The following is a 26,474-nucleotide window of genomic DNA, read 5'->3' as shown; positions in this document are numbered from 1 at the left end:
TTCACTCAAGCAGCTTGGATACCTACGCTTTTCAAGGTTCTCCATGTTGCTGACTTGTGCCATCATTCACCTCTTCCACATCGCTCGTCTCTTCAACAACACTACAGTGGCAAAAAACAGCAACTGTAAGGGCTGGCACTACTGTCAGACAGCATGCACACCAGACACATTTTCTCAGTCAAAGGATGTCAGAGTTTGAGTGCTTCAGGAACCAGGAAACAATTCTCAAAGAAAGCTCTCTGAGAGTCTTAGATCCATTAATTGATAAAGACGGCCTTCTGAGAGTTTCATCAAGCTTCATCAACGCCCTGAAGCGTTTCTTCTCGATCCGAGGCCCAGCAAAGCTGATTTGTTCCGACTGTGGGACCAGCTTCATTGGGACCTGCCTGCAAGGAACTTAAGATCCCCTCTAACATCAACGATAACTCTGTGGATACCTACCTGTCAGAACAGGGCCTGGATATTCAACCCGCCTCATGCCTCTCACATGGGTGGTGCCTGGGAGAGGATGATTGGCATAGCAAGGAAAAACTTTGATTCTATGTTCCTCCAACAGGGTCATTTAATGGTAAGTCACAAAACGCTCATTACTCTGATGGCAGAAGTGGCTGCCATCATCAATGCCAGAACTCTGGTTCCAGTCTCTACAGATCCAGATGACCCCCTCTTACTTACACCTGCTACTCTCCTCACACAGAAAGTGGGTATCCCTTAGAGTCCTGCTGGCGACTACGGAGCCAAGGACCTCTTTAAGCGGCAGTGGCTTCAGGTTCAACATCTTGCAAATACCTTCTGGGATAGGTAGAGGAAACAATACCTCTCTTCACTTCAGATAAGAGGGAAGTGGCAGTCAAACCAGCCCAGCCTTGAGCCTGGAAGCATTGTGCTCTTCAAATTTATGCTCTCCAATCTCCAGTATTTAGGTTGCACTAGTTTGTGTCGGGGGGCTAGAGCCAGTCTGTTGTATCTGGAGTATTTCTCCTGTCTATCCGGTGTCCTATGTGAATTTAAATATGCTCTCTCTAATTCTCTCTTTCCACCTGGTCATGCTGCTGCTCCAGTTTCAACGGTTCTGCCTGCAGCTATGACCTGACCTGTTCACCGGACGTGCTACCTTGTCCCAGACCTGCTGTTTTCAACTCTCTAGAGACAGCAGGAGCGGTAGAGATACTCTGAATGATCGATACTCTGAATTATTTACTCCTGAGGTGCTGACCTGTTGCACCCTCTACAACCACTGATTATTAGTATTTGACCCTGCTGATCATCTATGAACATTTAAACATATTGGCCATGTTCTGTTATAATCTCCACGCGGTACAGCCAGAAGAGGACTGGCCACCCATCATAGCCTGGTTCCTCTCTAGGTTTCTTCCTAGGTTCTGGCCTTTCTAGGGAGTTTTTTTTCCCACCGTGCTTCTACACCTGTATTGCTTGCTGTTTGGGGTTTTAGGCTGGGTTTCTGTACAGCACTTTGTGACATCAGCTGATGTAAGAAGGGCTTCATAAATACATTTGATTGATTGATTCAAAGACAAACAAGTCAAGAGTAATGAATTGCCTGATCACTCACTGATCACTGGTCTTTCCCAGCAAGGATGGTAAAGTCTATAACGTCGAGGTTAGACTGCAAGCAAGAAGGAACTAAGAGGTCTACACAAACAAGGTCTCTTATATGGACATTCCATAGTGTTTTGTTTTAGTTGTAATACTTACCTATATTACTTACCTTGAATTTGGCTCCACCTAGTATTGATCTGGAGTATTTTCCTTGAAAATTGACCCGTCATGTGACATGTTAGGAAGAAGTTGGTCATTGTTGCCTCATGTAGAGCTCAGAGTGCTCTGTTTTAATTGTCAGCTTACAATCTTCATCCATCCTTTATGTTGTATGCCTTAGGAAGCTTTGTCAGTGAGTATTTTCATACCTTTTGCATATATCTTTTGTTTCAGAGCATTATTTGTGGAAGAAATGGACAGCACTAGCTTAATTGCTACAGTATGTTAGCCTAGCTTATGCTAGTTGTCAGTGTGAGCAAAATATCAGGTTACGTTCATATCTAGTTTGTATTTTAGGACAGATTACATTGTCTTATGCAGACATCATTGTCTTTGTTTCAGTTTCACGCTGTTTCAACTCAATAAATCTTGTGAACATGGAGTTCACAACTACCCACAAAACCCAGTGGGGAAAAAGCTACCTAAGTATGGTTCTCAATCAGAGACAACGATAGACAGCTGCCTCTGATTGAGAACCACACACGCCAAACAACAAAGAAATCCAAAACATAGAAAAGGAACATAGAATGCCCACCCTAGTCACACCCTGGCCTAACCAAAATAGAGAATAAAAGCCTCTCTATGGCCTGGGCTAGACAGTGTGTGTCTCAGTCACCAGATCTCAACTCAATGGAACATTCTGGAGCGGCACCTGAGACAGCGTTTTCCACCACCATCAACAAAACACCAAATTATGGAATTTCTCGCAGAAGAATGGTGTCACATCCATCCAATAGAGTTCCAGACACTTGTAGAATCGATGCCACGGCGCATTGAAGCTGTTTTGGCGGTTCGTGGTGGTCCCAAGCCCTATTGACACTTTATGTTGGTGTTTCTTTTTATTTGGGCAGTTTCCCTCTCTCTTCTCCATCTCGGTCTGTGCTTTCTTTTGATCTGTCTTATATTCCTATTTTCTTCTCCTTTCCTCTCACGTTTACCTCTCTCCTGTCAAAAAGGAAGCCAGTTTGGGATGGTATGCCTGAGTGGATGCGCCCGCCCACCTCCCCACCTCATTCTCTCGCTCCTCGTCCCTCTCTCACTCCTCGTCCCTCTCCTCTCTGTTTCTATCCTCTCTGTCCCCTCTAGCTGTGCTATCTTGTCAGGTATTCTTGTCAGGTATCTAGGAGCCCTCATCGCCACTCCTAATCTTTCCATTCTGTTTGAGAAGGTCAGAATACTCTCAGAGGAACAGCACCCCTATGTCTTCATATAGAAACAAATCAATCAGAGACACTACAGTGTAGCATGAAAGGGCTCACAATCACAATTCACTTATGAATATTTTTTGGAATGGTAGATGAGGTAATAGGACAGTTATTTTATGGTACTGGGTTGTGATGTCACATACATCAGAACATTACTCCCTTAGCCATCTATCCAGCTATAAAAAAAGTCAGAGCAAATGCCAACAGAGGATTGCACAAAATACTTTCCTATAATAGTATATGCTAAGAAGTTCTAAAGAAAATATACTAACCCCCCTTCACAGATGTTTCCGATGAGGAGATAGCGTGCAGTGAGTCAGCCTGGAGCCTGAGGGTTTGAAGACAGTGTTTGTTTGCTTAGGTGTTCACACTCAAGTAACTGAGGCGTTAACAGCAGTAGTCGTAACAGGAGTGACATGCCTTACGGTATGTGTGGACACTTTCTTCCGCTGCCTCTTCCTGGCCTCACCTCATCAGACGGAACTGAAATATACAGCTGGCCCCTGGTTCAGTCCTGTCATCTCTTGTCTGGGCACCACCACCAACAGCTAATATGGTCCAGTTGTGCCTGAGGTAGCTGATGTGGGGTAGAGTATGATTGTTAGGTTTGTGCAATGTGAGAGAGGTAATGATTTGAAAGAAGATCATACTTTAGACAGGGAAGTGATCCATAAGGAGCTTATTGCAGACTTAGCATGTTTGTAATTATGTTGCCTTGCCACCCCAAAGTGAACGGAAACATAAGGGCAGAGACACAGTTTTACACAAGCGCATTAATGATATTAGTGCCGTGTTTGTTTCTGACTTCTACTCAATTTGAAAAACATTGCACAAAGCACAGAGAATGCTTTTAAGTAGGAATTCTGAGGGTGCAGCACTCCCTGATAGATTGAAATTAAAATACAATTTTCCCGAAGTTAGTGAACTAGGCCTTTATTACTCCTGCATGAGTGGAGTAAAAAACTCCTAAGCAACTTAACCCCCCCCATCTTCCCATCAGCCATGTGTTTATGTACTGTCTGATTGAAAACATTCTACACCTTCATTCAATTTCAGCGGTGTTGCAACTGTTGTAATTCAGCTATCATTTGGTATTTGACACCTTTCAGCTCCCTTGTCTCTGAACCATTTATAAGTGTATTTTTTCACCCTCATCAATACACATTTCTTTGCCAGACTTTCCTCCCTTCCATCTTACACACACGTTTGTTCCACAGCCAACGTGAAATGTACAAAAGGTCACTGTGTGTCAGAAAGGAATGGAGAACACCTCTTACATTTGTGAGCCAAAAAGACTCCAATTCAAACATAATGCTCAGAACTGGAGGATCAGAAACCTTGTGTTTGTAGTCTGACAGATTGAAGGCTTCAGATGAGTGGGTAATTTGCAAGTTGTTTATGTCTGTTGGTTGAAAAGATAGCGTCTGCCTCAACACTTTTGCCTCTCCATCACAACCAGTTAAGTTCCATCACCTCATCTGCCACCATCATCTCCATCCCTCTCTTTTGTTCCCTCTGTATCTTCTTACCTTTCAAGCACTTCCTCTGTCCTTTTCTCGCTTCTTTCCACTCTCGCTCTCTGAACCTGAAAAGGGATCAGGATTATTACAGACGTTTACTGAGCAGAGAAATGGTTTGAGAGTAGCAAGTCATCACCTGAACAGGCAGTTAACCCACTGTTCCTAGGCCGTCATTGAAATTAAGAATTTGTTCTTAACTGACTTGCCTAAATAAACAAAGGTAAAACATTTTTTTTCAAATGATTGATTAGGGTCTATGGAACAGGAGCAGAGAGTGCCTGGGTGGAATTAACTCTCTCCACTATGCAAGTGTTGTAGGGTGGGCACGCTACAAATCACAGGAACACTTTTGCATTCCTTGAAGAGATATGCATCGAAAAAATTACATTTCGCAATTTCTCTTGACATGGAATTGTGGTGACGTCAAATTGCTGAGTCGCCCTTTTAATAGGATTTTCCTACAAACAACAACACACAAAGGAGTAACAATCTTACATCGCCCAGCTCTCTCCCAGAACACGGTATTTGATATTTGATTTGATAAATTGATGCCAAACAAAGATCCATTAGCCTGTATGTCCCTGCCCTTTCCCTACCAGGCTAATCTGATTCCCTCATTCAGGGATATTACGTTTTCATTCATCACATAGAAAGCATAAATACCTGGAGGCAGCCTGTGCGCATGTCTTCAAGCCACTCACTCTGTGTCCCCCCCAGCCTGTTTCTGCATCAGGTTGTTCTTCTGTGTTTCTCAGATGGTGTCATGTAGTATAGATGCATTTTGCAGACACCCTGACAGTCCTATTGCCTCTAATTGTGATGGCTTGAGGCATGTTTGAGAAAGTGAGCTGAGGGTTTATACAGAAAAGCTGATGCATTGCTGATCAAGCAATTTCATTGATAAAACGCTCCACTTGTCAGACAGTCAGCCTCTCTTGACAATCATTTTGCTTGAGATGGAACACTGGGCAGGCAGGGTGAGTAGGTAGCTAAATGGCCAAATACTTAGCACAGCCGACTTGTGGATATGAATGATAATGCCAAAGGGGTTAGCGAAGCAATTTAACTACCCACAAATCAGGTTTTATTTTCAACGATTCATGCTTTACATGAACACACTGATCCCTGCACTGTAAAGTATGTGTGTGTGTACACCACCAAACCTGCTTAGCACTCTTTGGTAACTTGGAAGATATTCTGGACACTGATAAAGGGCACACTGTCCAATCCCTGATATTTCTCAGTAATACCAGCCTCTTAATAACCTTGACAGAAGTTTGAGCTTCGGGTTTGATAGTTTTCTCTGATACAAAAAGATTGAGATCGAACGTTTCTAGGATTGGAATGTTTTTTGCATGGAAACCACGCAATGCTGGCTTTACACAGACTTGGCAACCGCTGTCCTTCAAACTAATGTAACTGAATTATCTGTATGTGCAGAACCAGATTAATGTAGGGGCTTAACGGGGCCCCAAGAGGCAGCAAAAATAAGCTACAAAATGCAATGTATATTACACATTATATATTAGATATGTACGTAGTATATAAACTCATTAAAAAAACAATTGTCCTCTCACTGTCAACTGAGTTTATTTTCAGCAAACTTAACATGTGTAAATATTTGTATGAACATAACAACATTCAACAACTGAGACATAAACTGAAGAAGTTCCACAGACATGTGACTAACAGAAATTGAATAATGTGTCCCTGAACAAAGGGGGGGAAGGTCAAAATCAATAGTAACAGTCAGTACCTGCTGTGGCCTCCAGCTGCATTAAGTATTGCAGTGCATCTCTTCCTCATGGACTGCACCAGATTTGCCAGATCTTGCTGTGAGATGTTATTCCACTCTTCCACCAAGGCACCTGCGAGATCCCGGACATTTCTGGGGGGAATGGCCCTAGCCCTCACCCTCCGATCCAAAAGGTCCAAGACGTGCTCAATGGGATTGATATCCGGTCTCTTCGCTCGCCATGGCAGAGCATTGACATTCCTGTCTTGCAGGAAATCATGCACAGAACGAGCAGTATGGCTGGTGGCATTGTCATGCTGGAGGGTCATGTCAGGAGGAGCCTGCAGGAAGGGTACCACATGAGGGAGGAGGATGTCTTCCCTATAACGCACAGTGTTGAGATTGCCTGCAATGACAACAAGCTCAGTCTGATGATACTGTGACATACCACCCCAGACCATGACGGACCCTCATCCTCCAAATTGATCCCGCTCCAGAGTACAGGTCTCGGTGTAACGCTCATTCCTCGACCATCACCCCTGGTGAGACAAAACCGCGACTCGTCAGTGAAGAGCACTTTTTTCCAGTCCTGTCTGGTCCAGCGACGGTGGGTTTGTGCCCATAGGCGACGTTGTTACAGGTAATGTCTGGTGAGGACCTGCCTTACAACAGGCCTAAAAGTCCTCAGTCCAGCCTCTCTCAGCCTATTGCGGACAGTCTGAGCACTAATGGAGGGATTGTGCGTTCCTGGTGTAACTCAGGCAGTTGTTGTTGCCGTCCTGTACCTGTCCCGCAGGTGTGATGTTCTGATGTACCGATCCTGTGCAGGTGTTGTTACACGTGGTCTGCCACTGCAAGGACAATCAGCTGTCCGTCCTGTCTCCCTGTAGCGCTGTCTTGGGCGTCACACAGTACGGACATTGCAATTTATTGCCCCGGCCACATCTGCAGTCCTCAAGCCTCCTTGCAGCATGCACATTCACACAGATTAGCAGGGACCCTGGGCATCTTTCTTGTTTTTCAGAGTCAGTAGAAAGGCCTCTTTAGTGTCCTAAGTTTTCATAACTGTGACCTTAATTGTGTACCGTCTGTAAGCTGTTAGTGTCTTAACGACTGTTCCACAGGTGCGTGTTCATTAATTGTTTATGGTTAATTGAACAAGCATGGATTTAAACCCTTTACAATGAAGATCTGTGAAGTTTAGATTTTTACCAATCATCTTTGAAAAACAGGGTCCTGAAAAAGGGACATTTCTTTTTTTGCTGAGCTTTTGTATTTTTTTTACTGGAACCACCAACTACAGGAGTGTAGACAGCGTGCTGCTGCCTACTGCCACTCTGCTAATCGTCAGATGGGGGGAGGAGAGGAGGTAGGGGGCCCATATGGATACCTGTGGGGTCCTTTCTTGATTTGGTAACTGATTTAATAAAATAAAATCAACTGTATAATAAATAAATGTGACTGGTCAATTGGGCCCAAGCCCATAGGCGGCCCAAGAGTCAAAACAAAACCCCCCAAAATATTACTTTTTTTAAAATATCCAACAACAGGAGGATCAGTAGTTAACATTTTATACACAGTATTTTTTTTAAATCACAAGTGCATACAGGTAACTGTCACGCCCTGACCATAGAGAGCTTTTATTCTCTATGTTGGTTAGGTTGGGGCGTGATTTAAGGATGGGTTATCTAGGTGAATAATATTTCTATGTTGGCCTAGTATGGTTCCCAATCAGAGGCAGCTGTTTATCGTTGCCATTTTCCCATTGTGCTTTGTGGTATCTTGACTATGGATAGTTGCCTGTTAGAACTACTGTTAGTATCACGGTTCATTTTTCTTCTGTTTTGTTTGAGTTTATTAAACATGTGGAATTCTACACACGCTACGCCTTGGCCAAATCATTATCATTGTGGTGCACAAACGGACCAAGCAGCGTGGTCAGAAGGAACGGACATCCTGGGCCCGGGAGAAAAAGGAGTGGAGGACATCATGGACGTGGGAAGAAATTATGGCAGGAGATAAGACCCTGCCATGGAAGCAGGCGGAGGCAGCGAAGGAGGATCAATGGTGACTCCGAAGTTCACGACCACGATGGAAGCCCGAGAGGGGAGGGCACACAGGTTGGTCGCCGAAGCCGAGGGGCGAGTGTGAGAGCGAAGAGGAATATTGGGATAGACTGAGCAAGGAGAATTATGAGATAGTTGAGGGGAGTGATGAGGTAGAGTGGATGGTTTGGTGTCTGGAGCAAGACAGTCGCCGTGAGGAGCATGGGATCAGTCAGGCACCATGTTTTGCGGAGATACACAATTTGTCTCCAGTGCGCATCCACAGCCCATTGCGTTCTGTGCCCGTTCTTTGCACCTGCCGTGCAAAAGTGAGCATCCAGCCAGGATGGGTTGTTCCGGCTCAGCGATTCTGGTCTCCAATACACCTCCTTGGTCCATGATATCCTGCACCGGTTCTACGCACTGTGTCGCCAGTGCGCCTCCACAGTCCAGTACGTCCTGTGCTTCCTCCCCACACTCGCCCTGAGGTTTGTGTCATCAGCCCGGTGCCACCTGTACCGGTCCCACGCATCAGGCCTCCAGTGCACCTCCACAGTCCGGTAAGTCCTGTGCTTCCTCCCCGCACTCGCCCTGAGGTGCATGTCATCAGCCCAGTGCCACCTGTACCGGTCTCAGGCACCAGGCCTCCAGTGCACCTCCACAGTCCAGAGCTTCCAGCGAAAGTTCCCAGTCCAGAGCTTCCGGCGACAGTTCCCAGTCCAGAGCTTCCTACGATGGTCCGCGGTCTGGAACCTCCTGAGACGGTCCGCGGTCCAGAACCTCCTGAGACGGTCCGCGGTGCGGAACCTCCTGAGACGGTCCGCGGTCCGGAACCTCCTGAGACGGTCCGCGGTCCGGAACCTCCTGAGACGGTCCGCGGTCCGGTTCCTTTGGCGACGATTCACGGTCCGGAGCATCCGGCGATGATTCACGGTCCGGTTCCTCTGGTGATTACCCACAGTCATGTTCTTCCGGCAACGAGCCACGGTCTGGTTCCTCCGATGACGTGTCCACGAGCAGAGTGGGTACTTCGCCCTACACCGGAGCCGCCCACGACGGTAGATGCCCACCCGGACTCTCCCCTATTGAGTCAGGTTTTGCGGTCGGAGTCCGCACCTTTGGGGGGGGGGGGGGGGGGATACTGTCACGCCCTGACCATAGAGAGCTTTTATTCTCTATGTTGGTTAGGTCGGGGTGTGATTTAAGGGTGGGGGTTATCTAGGTGAATTATATTTAAATGTTGGCTTAGTATGGTTCCCAATCAGAGGCAGCTGTTTATCGTCGTCTCTGATTGGGGATCATATCTAGGTAGCCATTTTCCCATTGTGCTTTGTGGGATCTTGAATATGTATAGTTGCCTGTAAGAACTATTGTTAGCGTCACATTTCATATTTCTTCTGTTTTGTTTGGCGAGTTTATTATTTATTATTAAACGTGGAATTCTACACACGCTGTGCGCCTTGGTCCAATCATTATGAGGAACGTAACAGTAACTGCCAAAATAAAGGAAACAGCATAATGTGTCTTGAAAGGGTGTTGAGCCACAACAAACAGCCATAATTCCAGAATAGATTCTACAAGTGGACCTAAACCATGCCAGGAAAATGCTCCCCACACAATAACAAACTTTGTAGCCCTCATTTACTTAAGTATTTACTTTACTTTGGCAGTTACTGGTTACCTACAGTGGGAATGCTGCAATTTGGACAGCATGCGCGCTAAATATACAGCTTGTTGCATTGTGGCCAATTGTATTTGTATTTATTAAGTATCCCCATTAGCTTCCTGGGATCCAGCTAAATTACGGCAGTTACTGTATATACAATTTAAAATATAGCAACATAGACATACTGTGCAATCCTTAGATTATATCAACTTTTTTTAACAGAATCAGCAGAATGAATACACCCCTGATCACATGCAAACACAGTTCACTTTCATAGCAGCCACATAAGACCAGCATTATCACTTTGCTTGTTGAATATATAATTCCTTCTCACAAAAATATACGCACTTTTCTCCTCTCACCTCTTCCCTTCACTTGTGGAATTCAGTGCACAACACATCAGCTGTCTGTGACCAGGCGAAAAAACCTTTCCAAGCCAAACCTCTATAGCATGACCGCTAAACACAGCCTACGTCGTTGTCACTTCATAGTCAACATACTAAAACTAATGCATTAGTAAACCTACTACAATAATGCTGTACAGTGTTCAGTCAGAAAGCATTTTAGCAGTTACACCGATGGGCAATAAATTCATAAAACCAAAAACGTACCTTGTCTTGGAAGAGTGTCAGTGTTGGACAGCCATAGCCAGCTAGCTAACATAGAATCACACTTTGTTTGAGCCAGGTGTTTGAGTAGGCTAAACTAGCTAGCTGCAGTCACTAGCTAAGGGAAAGTGAAAGTAAAAAAAATACAACCAATTATAAACTGGGTGGTTCGAGCCCTGAATGCTGATTGGCTGAAAGCTGTGGCATATCAGACCATATACCACGGGTATGACAAAACATGTATTTTTACTGCTCTAATTACGTTGTAACCAGTTTATAATAGCAATAAGGCACCTCGGGAGTTTGTGGTATATGGCCAATATACCACGGCTAAGGGCTGTATCCAGGCACTCCGCAGCCATATGTCACACCCTCTCAGGCTTTATTGTTTAAATATAGCTAGCTTTCTCTCTCTCTCTCTCTCTCGATTCTCCTTAATTTTGGAAGAAATTAATTTGTTCATGGCTGTTCAACTATTGTCTTTCTCTTTGAGTCAACTGCTCACCACATGTTATGCACTGCAGTGATAGCTAGCTGTAGCTTATGCTTTCAGTACTAGATTAATTATCTGATCCTTTGATTGGGTGGACAACATGTCAGCTCATGCTGCAAGAGCTTGAATAGGTTGGAGGACGTCCTCTGGAAGTTGTCATAATTACTGTGAAAGTCTATGGAAGGGGGTGAAAACCATGAGCCTCCTAGGTTTTGTATTGAAGTCAATGTATCCAGAGGAGGACAGAAGATAGCTGTCCTCCAGCTACACTATAGTGTTACCCTACAGAGTGCTGCTGAGGCTACTGTAGGCCATAATTGCAAACTGTGTGTTTTAATCAATTATTTGGTGAGTATAGTTTTATCTAAAAGGGCTAATTTAAAAACGTTGTTTTAATGAAATTCATTCTTCCTCTGAGGAGCCTCCACTGCTGTTGATAATCAGGTTCTACTTTAGGTGACAGTGTGACATGTTGTGTGGACTAAAACAGCATAAAACCAGGTGTATCACTGTTACGGATACAGGTATTCTGTGTGTGTATAGTTATTTTCTCTCCTTCTCTCCTCACAGGTGGCAATCAATACTCCCCAATCAGTCACCAATCAATCATCAATCAGAAGACACACCTCCTATTTCCATTACCCTATCACATCCCCTTTCTCTTGGTTTAAAAACCCTGTCCCATGTTTCCTCTGGAGCTCAATCTCTCTGTCAATGTCATCTGTCTGTAGATCTCTTGTTTGGTTTTTACAACTACATGTCACTTTGTCCCCACCTGTGAGGACAAAGGGGGTACCATAAGTCACCCATGGGCATACATTACCCGTAGGAATACTTTGTATAAAAACACTAGTTAGAACTGGGCGGACCACCCACTGTATTTTTGGTTAGTTAGTTAGCTGTTGGTGAAGTAGGCTAGTCTAGTTTAGGGGTGTTTTTGGATACTTATTATTTATTTCCTTGGGTCCAGCTCAGCCCCTTTTCCTGCTCCCCCCATTACCGTGGGTTTTCAAATAAACCATGAGTGTTTGACAGTAATTTAGTTGTCTGTGGTTATTTCGTTCTCACTCTTACTTTTTAATTATTATAATTTGCATGAGTCATGTTACAGGTCTTGTTACCATCCCCCCTAGATTGTCGGGCCAAAAGGGATTCGTAACAATCACAAAGCATGATCAAAGGAATTAGCCTGCTACAGTAATGTTTTTAAATATTGAGAAATAATTTGTGCGATTTTTGGGTCAAATGAACCAGTTATCTACCTTTGATAAGTAGCTTGCTAGCTTCCATGCTAATTTCAAGTCTTTCTAAACTAATATCTGACTAAATTGAAAATATGAAGTTATTTCAGAATGATGGTTAACTGGCTAGCGCATCATGCTTTGTGACATTGTTAGCTTGTTGCGTTCTTCCTGGGGCACTCATTCGTTTGTGAGCTGACTGTTCATTGTAAATAGTATAATCTAATCTGCTCAAACAGTAGGAGGAGTGGTTCAAAAAACTTGGCATCATATTTCTGTCATGCTGCTTTGTTGACATCTCCAACCACCTTGTGCCCTGGGTATTCAGCCAATCAGTGGCCACCACTGATCCCTATGCCAATTTTACATAAACATTTGGTAACACTTCATTTTAAGGGTCCTTATTACAGTGTAATTACACTCCAAGTATTGTAGTTAATTGTATTAACTCATAGTTATACTGTAATATCAAAATATAAATGGTGGTAAATGCAGTATGTAATTACATAGTGGTAACAACAAATGCTTGTTGTCATGCTTTTTCCAAATGGGAAAGTTTCCACTAAATTCACCCATTTAGTGTTATTTTCTTCTCAGTTGCATCCAATTCAATAATAACTGTCACAAGGTTGTAATCTCTTGTGGACAGATGTGCTGGGTGTCCGAGATTACAAAGGTTGGAGGCTCAATAGGCTCTAATTACCCACCCGTGAAGGCACACTCGTAAAAATCTCCACTCAATGTTGTTGTCGGCACTTGCCCCTCAAGATTGTACCATCTGGGTTAACTTGGTTGAGTTTACAAAAACAGATCAGAGGTAGGTCAACCTCACTGACTGGGATCTATCATATAATTGTCATCCCAGGTGGCGGCAAGTAGCCTAGCGGTTAAGAGTGTTGGGCCAGTAACCGTGAAAGTGAAAAATCTGTCGACGTGCCTTTGAGTAAGGCACTTAACCCTAATTGCTTTGGATAAGAGCGTCTGCTAAATGACTAAAATGTAAAGTTATGACACAAAATAACATATTTAATGTGCACATTACCCATTAGGACAACCTGAACCTCCTTGTCATCCAAGTGAGAGGATAAACCCATAAGTATAGTGTATATATAATATCTGCATTGGTGCATATGTAATTACTAGGTGTTACACAGGATTTTCCTAGTTAAAATTAAGTGTTTGTTCTTGAGGCATAATTACTTGTAATTAATATGTACTTCTATAGTACATTACTCATCCTGTCCTTTATTTTAAGACTTCTGGAAGCGCCATCCAAGTTGGAGGATAAACACACTAGTTCCCCACAGAACGCATGTAATGTCTGCACAATTACAATGTCATTTACAAGTTGTTACACTTCATTTTAAGCTGCTATACTGCCCGCATTGCTTCCGTCCTTCTCTTTGCCAAGGCCTCTGCTGGAACCAGGGACCTTCTAAACTCATCAGTCATACAGGAAGCGTTGTTACCCATCACCATTTCACACCTGTTACATGTAGTGTGTGACTGCTTTGTAGACCTCCTGCACTCATCTATCAACCTGAGCTCCAACTTCTCTCACATGGTATTTAGATCGAATTGCTGCCACCACACAGGCTGGGAATGCCTCGACCGAGACATTCTTCCCTCAGCATCCACTCCAAAGTGATCCTGTAGGAAACCAGTATGTATTGTCTAGACAAGAGACAGAAAATAAACACATGACAATGTAATATACAACACTCAAAAAAACATAGGCCTATACAACATAGAACATCTTGTATACTAAGAGACTGTATAGTCAACTCATTATTAATAGTGTGTTAGTGGTCAAGTGTGAGGCTGTTTGTCTTCCTCTTTAGTGTGTGTGTTTACTGGCTAAATCAGGAGAGGAGCGGACATCGATGTCTTGCTCCCAGACATACTGTATTAAACAACTTCTTTGCTCGCTTTGAGGACAATACAGTGCCACTGACCCGGCCCGCTACCAAAGCCTGTGGGCCCTCCTTCACCGTGGCCAATGTGAGTAAAACATTTAAAAGTGTTAACCCCCGCAAGGTTGCCGGCCCAGACGGCATCCCTAGCCGCGACCCAGAGCATGCACAGACCAGCTTGTTACGGTGCGTGAATGAGGACCCAAAAGCGAATTAACGTAAACAGAGCTTCTTTAATAACAAAACAAAACGTAGGCTCAGATGGACCGGCAGGTTCCGACAGGACAGGACAAGGTTGCAGCAAACATGACGATAGTCTGGTTCCGGCATGAACAACACAAACAAGAATCCGACAAGGACAGGAGCAGGAACAGAGAGAGATATAGAGACCTAATCAGAGGGAAAAAGGGAACAGGTGGGAAAAGGGGTGACGAGGTAGTTAGGAGGAGACAAGGCACAGCTGGGGAAAAGAGGGGGAGAAAAGGTAACCTAACAACGACCAGCAGAGGGAGACAGGGTGAAGGGAAAGGACAGAAACAAGACACAACATGACAGTACATGACAGTACCCCCCCACTCACCGAGCGCCTCCTGGCGCACTCGAGGAGGAAACCTGGCGGCAACGGAGGAAATCATTGATCAGCGCATGGTCCAGCACGTCCCGAGAGGGAACCCAACTCCTCTCCTCAGGACCGTACCCCTCCCAATCTACTAGGTACTGATGACCACGGCCCCGAGGACGCATGTCCAAAATCCTACGGACCCTGTAGATGGGTGCGCCCTCGACAAGGATGGGGGGGGGGGGGAAGACGAGCGGGGGCGCGAAGAACGGGCTTGATACAGGAGACATGGAAGACCGGGTGGACGCGACGAAGGTATCGCGGAAGAAGAAGTCGAACTGCGACAGGATTAATGACCTGAGAAATACGGAACGGACCAATGAACCGCGGGGTCAACTTGCGAGAAGTGGTCTTAAGGGGAAGGTTCTGAGTGGAGAGCCAAACTCTCTGACCGCGACAATATCTAGGACTCTTAGTTCTACGCTTATTAGCAGCCCTCACAGTCTGCGCCCTATAACGGCAAAGTGCAGACCTGACCCTCTTCCAGGTGCGCTCGCAACGTTGGACAAAAGCCTGAGCGGAGGGGACGCTGGACTCGGCGAACTGAGATGAGAACAGCGGAGGCTGGTACCCGAGGCTACTCTGAAAAGGAGATAGCCCGGTCGCAGACGAAGGAAGCGAGTTGTGGGCGTATTCTGCCCAGGGGAGCTGTTCTGACCAAGACGCAGGGTTGCGAAAAGAAAGACTGCGTAAGATGCGACCAATAGTCTGATTGGCCCGTTCTGCTTGACCGTTAGACTGGGGGTGAAAGCCGGAAGAGAGACTGACGGAAGCCCCAATCAAACGGCAAAACTCCCTCCAAAATTGAGACGTGAATTGCGGACCTCTGTCCGAAACGACTTCTGACGGAAGGCCATGAATTCTGAAAACATTCTCGATGATGACTTGTGCCGTCTCTTTAGCAGAAGGAAGCTTAGCAAGGGGAATAAAATGAGCCGCCTTAGAGAACCTGTCGACAACCGTAAGAATAACAGTCTTCCCCGCTGACGAAGGCAGTCCGGTGACAAAATCTAAGGCGATGTGAGACCACGGTCGAGAGGGAATGGGAAGCGGCCTGAGCCGGCCGGCAGGAGGAGAGTTACCGGACTTAGTCTGCGCGCAGACCGAACAAGCAGCCACGAAGCGACGCGTGTCATGCTCCCGGGTGGGCCACCAAAAGCGCTGGCGAATGGAAGCAAGCGTACCCCGAACGCCAGGGTGGCCGGCTAACTTGGCAGAGTGAGCCCACTGAAGAACGGCCAGACGAGTAGGAACAGGAACGAAAAGAAGGTTCCTGGGACAAGCGCGCGGCGACGGAGTTTGAGTGAGTGCTTGCTTTACCTGCCTCTCAATTCCCCAGACAGTCAACCCGACAACACGCCCCTCAGGGAGAATCCCCTCGGGGTCAGTGGAGGCTACTGAAGAACTGAAGAGACGAGATAAAGCATCAGGCTTGGTGTTCTTAGAGCCCGGACGATAAGAAATCACGAACTCGAAACGAGCGAAAAACAGCGCCCAGCGCGCCTGACGCGCATTAAGTCGTTTGGCAGAACGGATGTACTCAAGGTTCCTATGGTCAGTCCAAACGACAAAAGGAACGGTCGCCCCCTCCAACCACTGTCGCCATTCGCCTAGGGCTAAGCGGATGGCGAGCAGTTCGCGGTTTCCCACATCATAGTTACGTTCCGACGGCGACAGGCGATGAGAAAAATACGCGCAAGGGTGGACCTTGTCGTCAGAGAAGGAGCGCTGAGAAAGAATGGCTCCCACGCCCACCTCTGACGCGTCAACCTCGACAATGAACTGTCTAGAGACGTCAGGTGTAACAAGGATAGGTGCGGATGTAAAACGATTCTTGAGGAGATCAAAAGCTCCCTGGGCGGAAACGGACCACTTAAAGCACGTCTTGACAGAAGTAAGGGCTGTGAGAGGGGCTGCCACCTGACCGAAATTACGGATGAAACGACGATAGAAGTTCGCGAAGCCGAGAAAGCGCTGCAACTCGACGCGTGACTTAGGGACGGGCCAATCAATGACAGCTTGGACCTTAGCGGGATCCATCTTAATGCCTTCAGCGGAAATAACAGAACCGAGAAATGTGACGGAGGAAGCATGAAAAGAGCACTTCTCAGCCTTCACAAAAAGACAATTCTCTAAAAGGCGCTGGAGGACACGTCGAACGTGCTGAACATGAATCTGGAGTGACGGTGAAAAAATCAGGATATCGTCAAGGTAAACGAAAACAAAGATGTTCAGCATGTCTCTCAGGACATCATTGACTAATGCCTGAAAGACAGCTGGAGCGTTAGCGAGGCCGAAAGGAAGAACCCGGTATTCAAAGTGCCCTAACGGAGTGTTAAACGCCGTCTTCCACTCGTCCCCCTCCCTGATGCGCACGAGATGGTAAGCGTTACGAAGGTCCAACTTAGTGAAAAACCTGGCTCCCTGCAGGATCTCGAAGGCTGAAGACATAAGAGGAAGCGGATAACGATTCTTCACTGTTATGTCATTCAGCCCTCGATAATCTATGCAGGGGCGCAGGGACCCGTCCTTCTTCTTAACAAAAAAAAACCCCGCTCCGGCGGGAGAGGAGGAGGGGACTATGGTACCGGCGGCAAGAGCTACAGACAAATAATCTTCGAGAGCCTTACGTTCGGGAGCCGACAGAGAGTATAGTCTACCCCGGGGGGGAGTGGTTCCCGGAAGGAGATCAATACTACAATCATACGACCGGTGTGGAGGAAGAGAGGTGGCCCTGGACCGACTGAACACCGTGCGCAGATCGTGATATTCCTCCGGCACCCCTGTCAAATCACCAGGCTCCTCCTGTGAAGAAGAGACAGAGGAAACAGGAGGGATAGCAGACATTAAACATTTCACATGACAAGAGACGTTCCAGGAGAGGATAGAATTACTAGACCAATTAATGGAAGGGTTATGACAAACTAGCCAGGGATGGCCCAAAACAACAGGTGTAAAAGGTGAACGAAAAATAAAAAAATAAATGGTTTCGCTATGATTACCAGAAACAGTGAGGGTTAAAGGTAGCGTCTCACGCTGAATCCTGGGGAGAGGACTACCATCCAGGGCGAACAAGGCCGTGGACTCCCTTAACTGTCTGAGAGGAATGTCATGTTCCCGAGCCCAGGTCTCGTCCATAAAACAGCCCTCCGCCCCAGAGTCTATTAAGGCACTGCAGGAAGCTGACGAACCGGTCCAGCGTAGATGGACCGACAAGGTAGTGCAGGATCTTGAAGGAGAGACAGGAGTAGTAGCGCTCACCAGTAGCCCTCCGCTTACTGATGAGCTCTGGCTTTTACTGGACATGAAGTGACAAAATGACCAGCAGAACCGCAATAGAGACAGAGGCGGTTGGTGATTCTCCGTTCCCTCTCCTTAGTCGAGATGCAGATACCTCCCAGCTGCATAGGCTCAGCACCCGAGCCGGCAGAGGAAGATGGTAGTGATGCGGAGAGGGGGGCAACGGAGAACGCGAGCTCCTTTCCACGAGCTCGGTGACGAAGATCAACCCGTCGCTCAATGCGAATAGCGAGTTCAATCAAGGAATCCACGCTGGAAGGAACCTCCCGGGAGAGAATCTCATCCTTTACCTCTGCGCGGAGACCCTCCAGAAAACGAGCGAGCAAAGCCGGCTCGTTCCAGCCACTGGAGGCAGCAAGAGTGCGAAACTCAATAGAGTAGTCTGTTATGGATCGATTACCCTGACATAGGGAAGACAGGGCCCTGGAAGCCTCCTCCCCAAAAACAGATCGATCAAAAACCCGTATCATCTCCTCCTTAAAGTCCTGATACTGGTTAGTACACTCAGCCCTTGCCTCCCAGATTGCCGTGCCCCACTCACGAGCCCGTCCAGTAAGGAGAGATATGACGTAGGCGACACGAGCAGTGCTCCTGGAGTAAGTGTTGGGCTGGAGAGAAAACACAATATCACACTGGGTGAGGAACGAGCGGCATTCAGTGGGCTCCCCAGAGTAACACGGCGGGTTATTGATTCTGGGCTCCGGAGATTCGAAAGCCCTGGAAGTGGCCGGTGGATCGAGGCGGAGATGGTGAACCTGTTCTGTGAGGTTGGAGACTTGGGTGGCCAGGGTCTCAACGGCATGCCGAGCAGCAGACAATTCCTGCTTGTGTCTGCCTAGCATCGCTCCCTGGATCTCGACGGCTGAGTGGAGAGGATCCGAAGTCGCTGGGTCCATTCTTGGTCGGATTCTTCTGTTACGGTGCGTGAATGAGGACCCAAAAGCGAATTAACGTAAACAGAGCTTCTTTAATAACAAAACAAAACGTAGGCTCAGATGGACCGGCAGGTTCCGACAGGACAGGACAAGGTTGCAGCAAACATGACGATAGTCTGGTTCCGGCATGAACAACACAAACAAGAATCCGACAAGGACAGGAGCAGGAACAGAGAGAGATATAGAGACCTAATCAGAGGGAAAAAGGGAACAGGTGGGAAAAGGGGTGACGAGGTAGTTAGGAGGAGACAAGGCACAGCTGGGGAAAAGAGGGGGAGAAAAGGTAACCTAACAACGACCAGCAGAGGGAGACAGGGTGAAGGGAAAGGACAGAAACAAGACACAACATGACAGTACATGACACAGCTGGCTGGTGTGTTAACGGACATATTCAATCAATCCCTATCCCAGTCTGCTGTGCCCACATGCTTCAAGATGGCCACCATTGTTCCTGTTCCCAGGAAAGCTAAGGTAACTGAACTAAATGACTGTAGCACTCACTTCCGTCATCATGAAGATAGACTAGTCAAGGAATCATATCACCTCCACCCTACCTGATATCCTAGACCCACTCCAATTTGCTTACCACCCCAATAGGTCCACAGACGACGCAGTCGCCATCACACTGCACACTGCCCTATCCCATCTGGACAAGAGGAATACCTATGTAAAAGTGCTGTTCATTGACTACAGCTCAGCATTTGACACCATAGTACCCTCCAAACTCGTCATTAAGCTCGAGACCCTGGGTCTCGACCCAGCCCTGTGCAACTGGGTCCTGGACCTTCTGACGGGCCGCCCCCAGGTGGTGAGGGTAGGAAACAACATCTCCACCCAGCTGATCCTCAACACTTGGGCCCCACAACGGTGCGTAATCACCTCTCTCCTGTACTCCCTGTTTACCCATGACTGCGTGGCCATGCACGCCTCCAACTCAATCATCAAGTTTGCAGAACAGTACAGTAGTAGGCTTGATTACCAACAACAACGAGACGGCCTACAGGGAGGAGGGGTAAGGGCCCTCGGACTGTGGTGTCAGGAAAATAACCTCACACTCAACGTCAATCCAGGAAACAGCAGAGGGAGCACCCCCCCATCCACATCTACGGTACAGTAGTGGAAAAGGTGGAAAGTTCCTCGGCGTACACATCACAGACAAACTAGAATGGTCCACCCACACAGACAGCGTGGTGAAGAAATCGCAACAGCGCCTCTTCATCCTCAGGAGGCTGAAGGAATTTGGCTTGTCACCTAAAACCCTCATAAGCTTTTACAGATGCACAATTGAGAGCATCCTGTCGGGCTGTATCACCGCCTGGTACAGCAACTGCTCTGCCCATAACCGTAAGGCTCTCCAGAGGGTAAGGAGGTCTGCACAATGCATCACTGGGGGAAAACTATCTGCCCTCCAGGACACCTACACCACCCGATGTCACAGGAAAGCCAAAAAGATCATCAAGGACAACAACCACCCGAGTCACTGCCTGTTCACCCCGCTATCATCCAGAAGGCGAGGTCAGTACAGGTGCATCAAAGCTGGGAACGAGAGACTGAAAAACAGCTCCTATCTCAAGGCCATAACAGGCTGACTACACTGCTCGCGTCACAAATTCAATTTAGAAATCTATATTATTAAATTATTGCACCCACACTGCTTGCGCACGCCAACGAGCTTGTATGTTGCCAAGGGCTAAAGTAGAAGTCAGTTCTATTTCTGACGCAGATCGCGATGCAAGTCCTGCCTCTCCCATCTCCTCATTGGTTTATAGAAGCAGGTATACTTCATTGGTTATACACACATGGGTGACTGAAAGGCGAACGAGGCCAGTGGAGGTAATGCACCTAATTTATGAAAGTTGCCAATCGCAATATAAAGTCAAGAGAAGATTAAGCCTTGAAGGAGGAGAGATGACTAGAAACGATTCGGTTGACCGTTTTATGTGTGGATTAATTGGTGGAATAGAAGACCTTGTGCATTTCAGGTAAAATAACAACTCAATGTTTATATCCCAGGACAAATTAGCTAGCAACAGCAAGCTAGCTAAATAGGACAAATTAGCTAGCAAGTGCAAGCTAGCTAGCTAAAGTTCCATATATGTTTAAATGAATGTACTTGGTTTAGAATTTGTTTTGATATTTTAACCTGCGTGTCATGATCCCGTTTGGTGTGGGGGGACAAAATACATTTATGCACGATGGGACGCATGCAGCCGGTTTGGGTTCCGTGGCAGACTGTTAAACAGCCATCACTAAAATAGTGAGATGACTTGACCATAGAAGTTGGACCCGTTCCGAAATGGACCTGAGGCTTTCCCACTTGGACCCAATATGCATAAATAAATGTTTGAAATATAGAGACCCTTTCCGAATGGACCTGAGGACAACTAGACCCGTTCCAAGTGAGGGAAACAGCAGAAAATTATTTTTTAAGCTACTTTTGGTAGCCTAGTGGTTAGAGCGTTGGCCTAGTAACCGAAAGGTTGCCAGATCGAAATCCCGAGCTTACAAGGTAAAAATCTATTGTTCTGCCCCTGAACAAGGCAGTTAACCCACTGTTCCTAGACTGTCATTAAAAATAGGAATTTGTTCATAACTGACTTGCCAAGTTAAACAAAGGTCAACAATAAAAATAGATGAACAGCTGCCCTAGCTAGGTTATTTGTCATCAAATATGATTACATAGTATCTGTCTTGACTGTGTCAAACCGGGAAAAGCTAGTTAAAGCTGAAATTTGTCACTTTTTGGACGACCCGACCAAATTCACATAGAAATTTGAGTTATAGATCTGTCATTCTCATTGAAAGCAAGTCTAAGAAGTGGTATATGTGTTCTATGTGCACTGTTTATATGCTTCCCATTTTTAAGTTTTGTTTTTGAGTCTTTTACTTTTGGTTCTGTACACCAGCTTCAAACACCTGAAAAAATTTGATGTTTGGCTATTGTAAATATATTTCACAGTGTTTTGGATGGGACAATGATTATCTACACTACACATTGGTTGTTTTGTCACATAAAATGAAATTAGGCAAACTAGTAGAACTTTTGCAACCAGGAAATGGCTGAGCAATTTCTGCATATTGCACCTTTAAGCTAGCTAACTAGGCTAACTGAGGCTGTTCTGCATGCGCTTTCTCATCCTACAGTTACAAATAACAACTCCATTTAGAATATTAAGTAGCAGCCTACCTGTTGTCTCTTGGTCGTTGTAGCCTATCCTTCCCCTTTATTCTTTAAATCTATAATTTAATTACATTTTCCATTGATTAGATATCTCCTAACTTGTTTAACACAGAGGCTCTATGACTGTAACCTATTGCCACTTTGACTTATGATTGGCTAACAACAACAATCTACACGCGCGAGCAGCAGCATAAATCCTTTCTCTTGCTCTCTCTTTCTACTGCAGCAGTCGCTTTTGGATCTGTACGGCCCTTCCTGACAAGTCAGTTAAAATTACACATACCAGAGACCCGTGACAATCATATTAGATCCGACACAGACTCGTGACATTATTTCAACTTCTGGATCCGGACCCACTGTCAGGTTGTGCGCTACTGGTAAGATGTCAGGTGCAGGAGAGCGGAGAGTTGTGATCAGGCGCACACTTTATTTGGCAGAATTAACAACAGATGGACAACTGCATCATAAAAACTCCAGCCAAATGGCAAAAGTGCAAAGCACGACAACAGTCACACGATTAAACACACTCGGATTCAACACGGTACCGGGGGAAAAACCAGCCTGGCCAGTAACAGGAAACATGTAACAAAACAGTTCCAACAGACATGGGGGAAACAGAGGGGATATATATGTAGTGTGATTAGGGAATGAAAACCAGGTGTGCGGGGAAATAAGACAAAACAAATGGAACAGTGACAAGGGGAGCAGCGATGGCTAGAAGACTGGTGACGTCGGCCACTGAACGCCGCCTGAACAAAGAGAGGAGCCAGCATCGGCGGAAGTCGTGACAGTACCCCCCCTTGACGCACGGCTCAAGCAGCGCGCCGACCCCGGCCTCAGGGACTACCGGCCAGAGACGGTGGAACTCCTGCAGCATTGAGGGGTCCAACACGTCCTCCACCAGAACCCAGCACCTCTCCTCCGGAACAGTGACAAGGGGAGCAGGGTTAGGGTTAGGGGAAACAAGACAAAACAAATGGAACAATGACAAGGGGAGTGGCGATGGCTAGAAGACCGGTGACGTCGACCGCCAAACGCCGCCCGAACAAGGAGAGGAGCCGACTTCGGCGGAAGTCGTGACACCCACTCGGGTACAGGTGGATCCGTGAAGACCTCTACTTGATGAGACTAGGTCTGTCTGGTTCAGACATCCACTGGAGCTGGAGTTCTACAACTCTCCTGACACACACACACTCCCCTGCAGATGTCATAGACAGAGAGACACTGGGCTCATTCCAACAACTACTTATCTACTATTATTCACATCATGTGAGACAAAGTGGTTTAATTAATTACCCTATCGTTAATTTAACCCATCAGAGTTCAACCCCTGTCTAAGCCGGGAGAGATGTGCCCTTCTTTGCGAGGCATTGGAAAACCTCCCTGATCTTTGTGGTTGATTCTTTTTTTAGAAATGTACTGCTCGCATGTCCGCGGGATACAGAGTTGAGGTAGTCATTCAAAAATCATGTTAAACACAATTTTTGCCCACAGAGTGAATCCACACAACTTATTATCTGACTTGTTAAATACATTACTACTCCTGAACTTATTTAGGCTAGCCATAACAAAGGGGTTGTATACTTATTGACTCAAGATACGTCAGCTTTACATTTGTTATTAATTAGAAAAACATTCTAAAAATGTAATTCCACTTTGACGTTATGTGATATTGTGTGTAGGCCAGTGACACAAAATCTCAATTTCATACATTTTTAAATCAGGTTGTAACACAACAAAATGTGGAAATAGTAAAGGGGTGTGAATACTTTCTGAATGCAATATATATCACTGTAATGCGTGCAGACTGGGGAGAGGGATTCTGCTAACGTGTGTGACGGATATACAGGGGGTGGAGATGGGGGTGCCTTGTGAGAATTTGTCGGCAAGTGAGTAACCCGCCTCTACCATCCGTTCTATTAGCCAGTGTGCAATCACTGTAAAATAAACTGGATGATCTCTGCTCGAGACTATCCTACAAACGGGACATTCAAAACTGTAGCATCTTATGTGGCTGAACAACATGGATAATGGGTTTTGGCTGGGTTTTCCATGCATCAGTAGGACAGAACAGCAACGTCTGGTAAGACGAGGGGTGGGGGTGTGTGTCTATTTGTCAATAACAGTTGGTGTGCAATGTCTATGCATAGTCACTTTACCTCTACCTACATGTACAAATTACCTCGACTAACCTCTACCTCCATTGACATTGACTCGGTACCGGTACCCCCTGCACATTGACTCGGTACCGGTACCCCCTGCATATAGCCTCGGTACCGGTACCCCCTGCATATAGCCTCGGTATTGTTATTTTATGTTACTTTTTACTTTAATTTATGTAATAAATATTTTCTTAACTCTATTTATTGAACAGCATTGTTGTTTAAGGGCTTGTAAAGTAAACATTTAATGTTGTATTTGGCGTTTGTGACAAATGTGATTTGATAATGTTAATTAAAAGGGCAGTGTAGTTAAAAACATGTTTTCTCTGTTGTAAAAAAAAGTAATAGATTTCTACACTATGAGGTTGAAATAACACTCGGTAATTGTGAAAATTATGATAATGCCTTTTTTTGTGTAAGAGCTGTTCGAAAAAAAACCCACCTGGAATTGCAGCTTGTTCAGGTGAGATGGCATGTGAGATGTAATTTTGGCCCACCGCATAACGCCACCCGGTGATCTGATTTGAATAGGTCAATTAACATTCATTTATTTGCATTTTCGTTCCTACTTTTGGTGCTGGTCCCGCCCCCCCCAAAAAGAGTGATTGTGAGGTATGGCTGCCTTTGCACTGTAATTCCATCCGAGCAATCACTTCGTCTGATTTGGCTTCAATTTATTTTTCATAATCAACTGTCAGATAAGTTTTTTAAAACATGTTTTAAAATGTAACCTTTAACTAGGCAAGTCAATTAAGAACTAATTCTTATTTACAATGACGGCCTACACCGGCCAAACCCGGACGACGCTGGCCCAATTTTGCGCTGCACTATTGGACTCCCAATTGAACCAGGGTGTCTGTAGTGACGCCTCAGTGGAACTTCCGGCATGGCATACTTTGTATCTGACTACATTGCAAACCAGGCTAGGTACATGTGGATTTCCAAGCAGCTCCATCATCACATAGATCTTGAAATCGGTAGTAGCAACCATTCATGAAGTATCTATTTATTTTTATTTTTTATTTATTTCACCTTTATTTAACCAGGTAAGCTGGTTGAGAACAAGTTCTCATTTGCAACTGCAACCTGGCCAAGATAAAGCATAGCAGTGTGGCACAGACAACAACACAGAGTTACACATGGAATAAAAAATAAACAAGCCAATAACACAATAAACAAGTCAATGACACAGTAGAAAAAAGAAAGTCTATATACAGTGTGTGCAAAAGGCATGAGGAGGTAGGCAATAAATAGGCCATAGGAGCGAATAATTACAATTTAGCAGATTAACACTGGAGTGATAAATGAGCAGATGATGATGTGCAAGTAGAGATACTGGTGTGCAAAAGAGCAGAAAAGTAAATAAAATAAAAACAGTATGGGGATGAGGTAGATAGATTGGGTGGGCTATTTACAGATGGACTATTTACAGCTGCTCAGATAGTTGATGTTTAAAGTTGGTGAGGGAAATAAAAGTCTCCAACTTCAGCGATTTTTGCAATTCGTTCCAGTCACTGGCAGCAGAGAACTGGAAGGAAAGATAGTTAGTTATTTTTCTATTATAAGTAAAGGACGTATTTTTCATGGGTTGCATGCTTTGGCACAATATTGTTCTGAACGTTCTCTTGAGGACTGATGCCCAAATGAACATTTTACTAGCTACTCAATGATCTTCTCTGAGCCGCCATATATTGATGAAGATTTAGTCTAAAGTACATTGAAGTGACTTGGAAAAACAATGACATTTCTAAAGGAGGAATGTTGTTTCCTACTAATTATACTGAACAAAAACATAAACGCTACATGCGACAATTTCAACGTTTTCACTGAGTTACAGTTCAGGCCCTAATCTATGGATTTCACATGACTGGGAATCAGTGGTGGAAAAAGTACCAAATGGTACTGACCAAATGGTATATGACCAAATGGTCATATTTGAGTAAAAGTAAAGATATCTTAATAGAAAATGAGTAAAGTAAAAGTGAAAGTCACCCAATAAAATGCTACAAGTATTTGGTTTTAAATATACTTAAGTATCAAAAGTAAATGTAAATTGGTAAAATTTACGTAAA

The sequence above is a fragment of the Oncorhynchus mykiss genome, chromosome 9 (assembly GCF_057628025.1).
Source record: "Oncorhynchus mykiss isolate SJ-2025 chromosome 9, ASM5762802v1, whole genome shotgun sequence".
In the NCBI taxonomy this organism is placed as follows: Eukaryota; Metazoa; Chordata; class Actinopteri; order Salmoniformes; family Salmonidae; genus Oncorhynchus; species Oncorhynchus mykiss.
The sequence above is the reverse complement of the archived record's forward strand: the minus strand, read 5'-3'. Positions refer to the sequence as shown.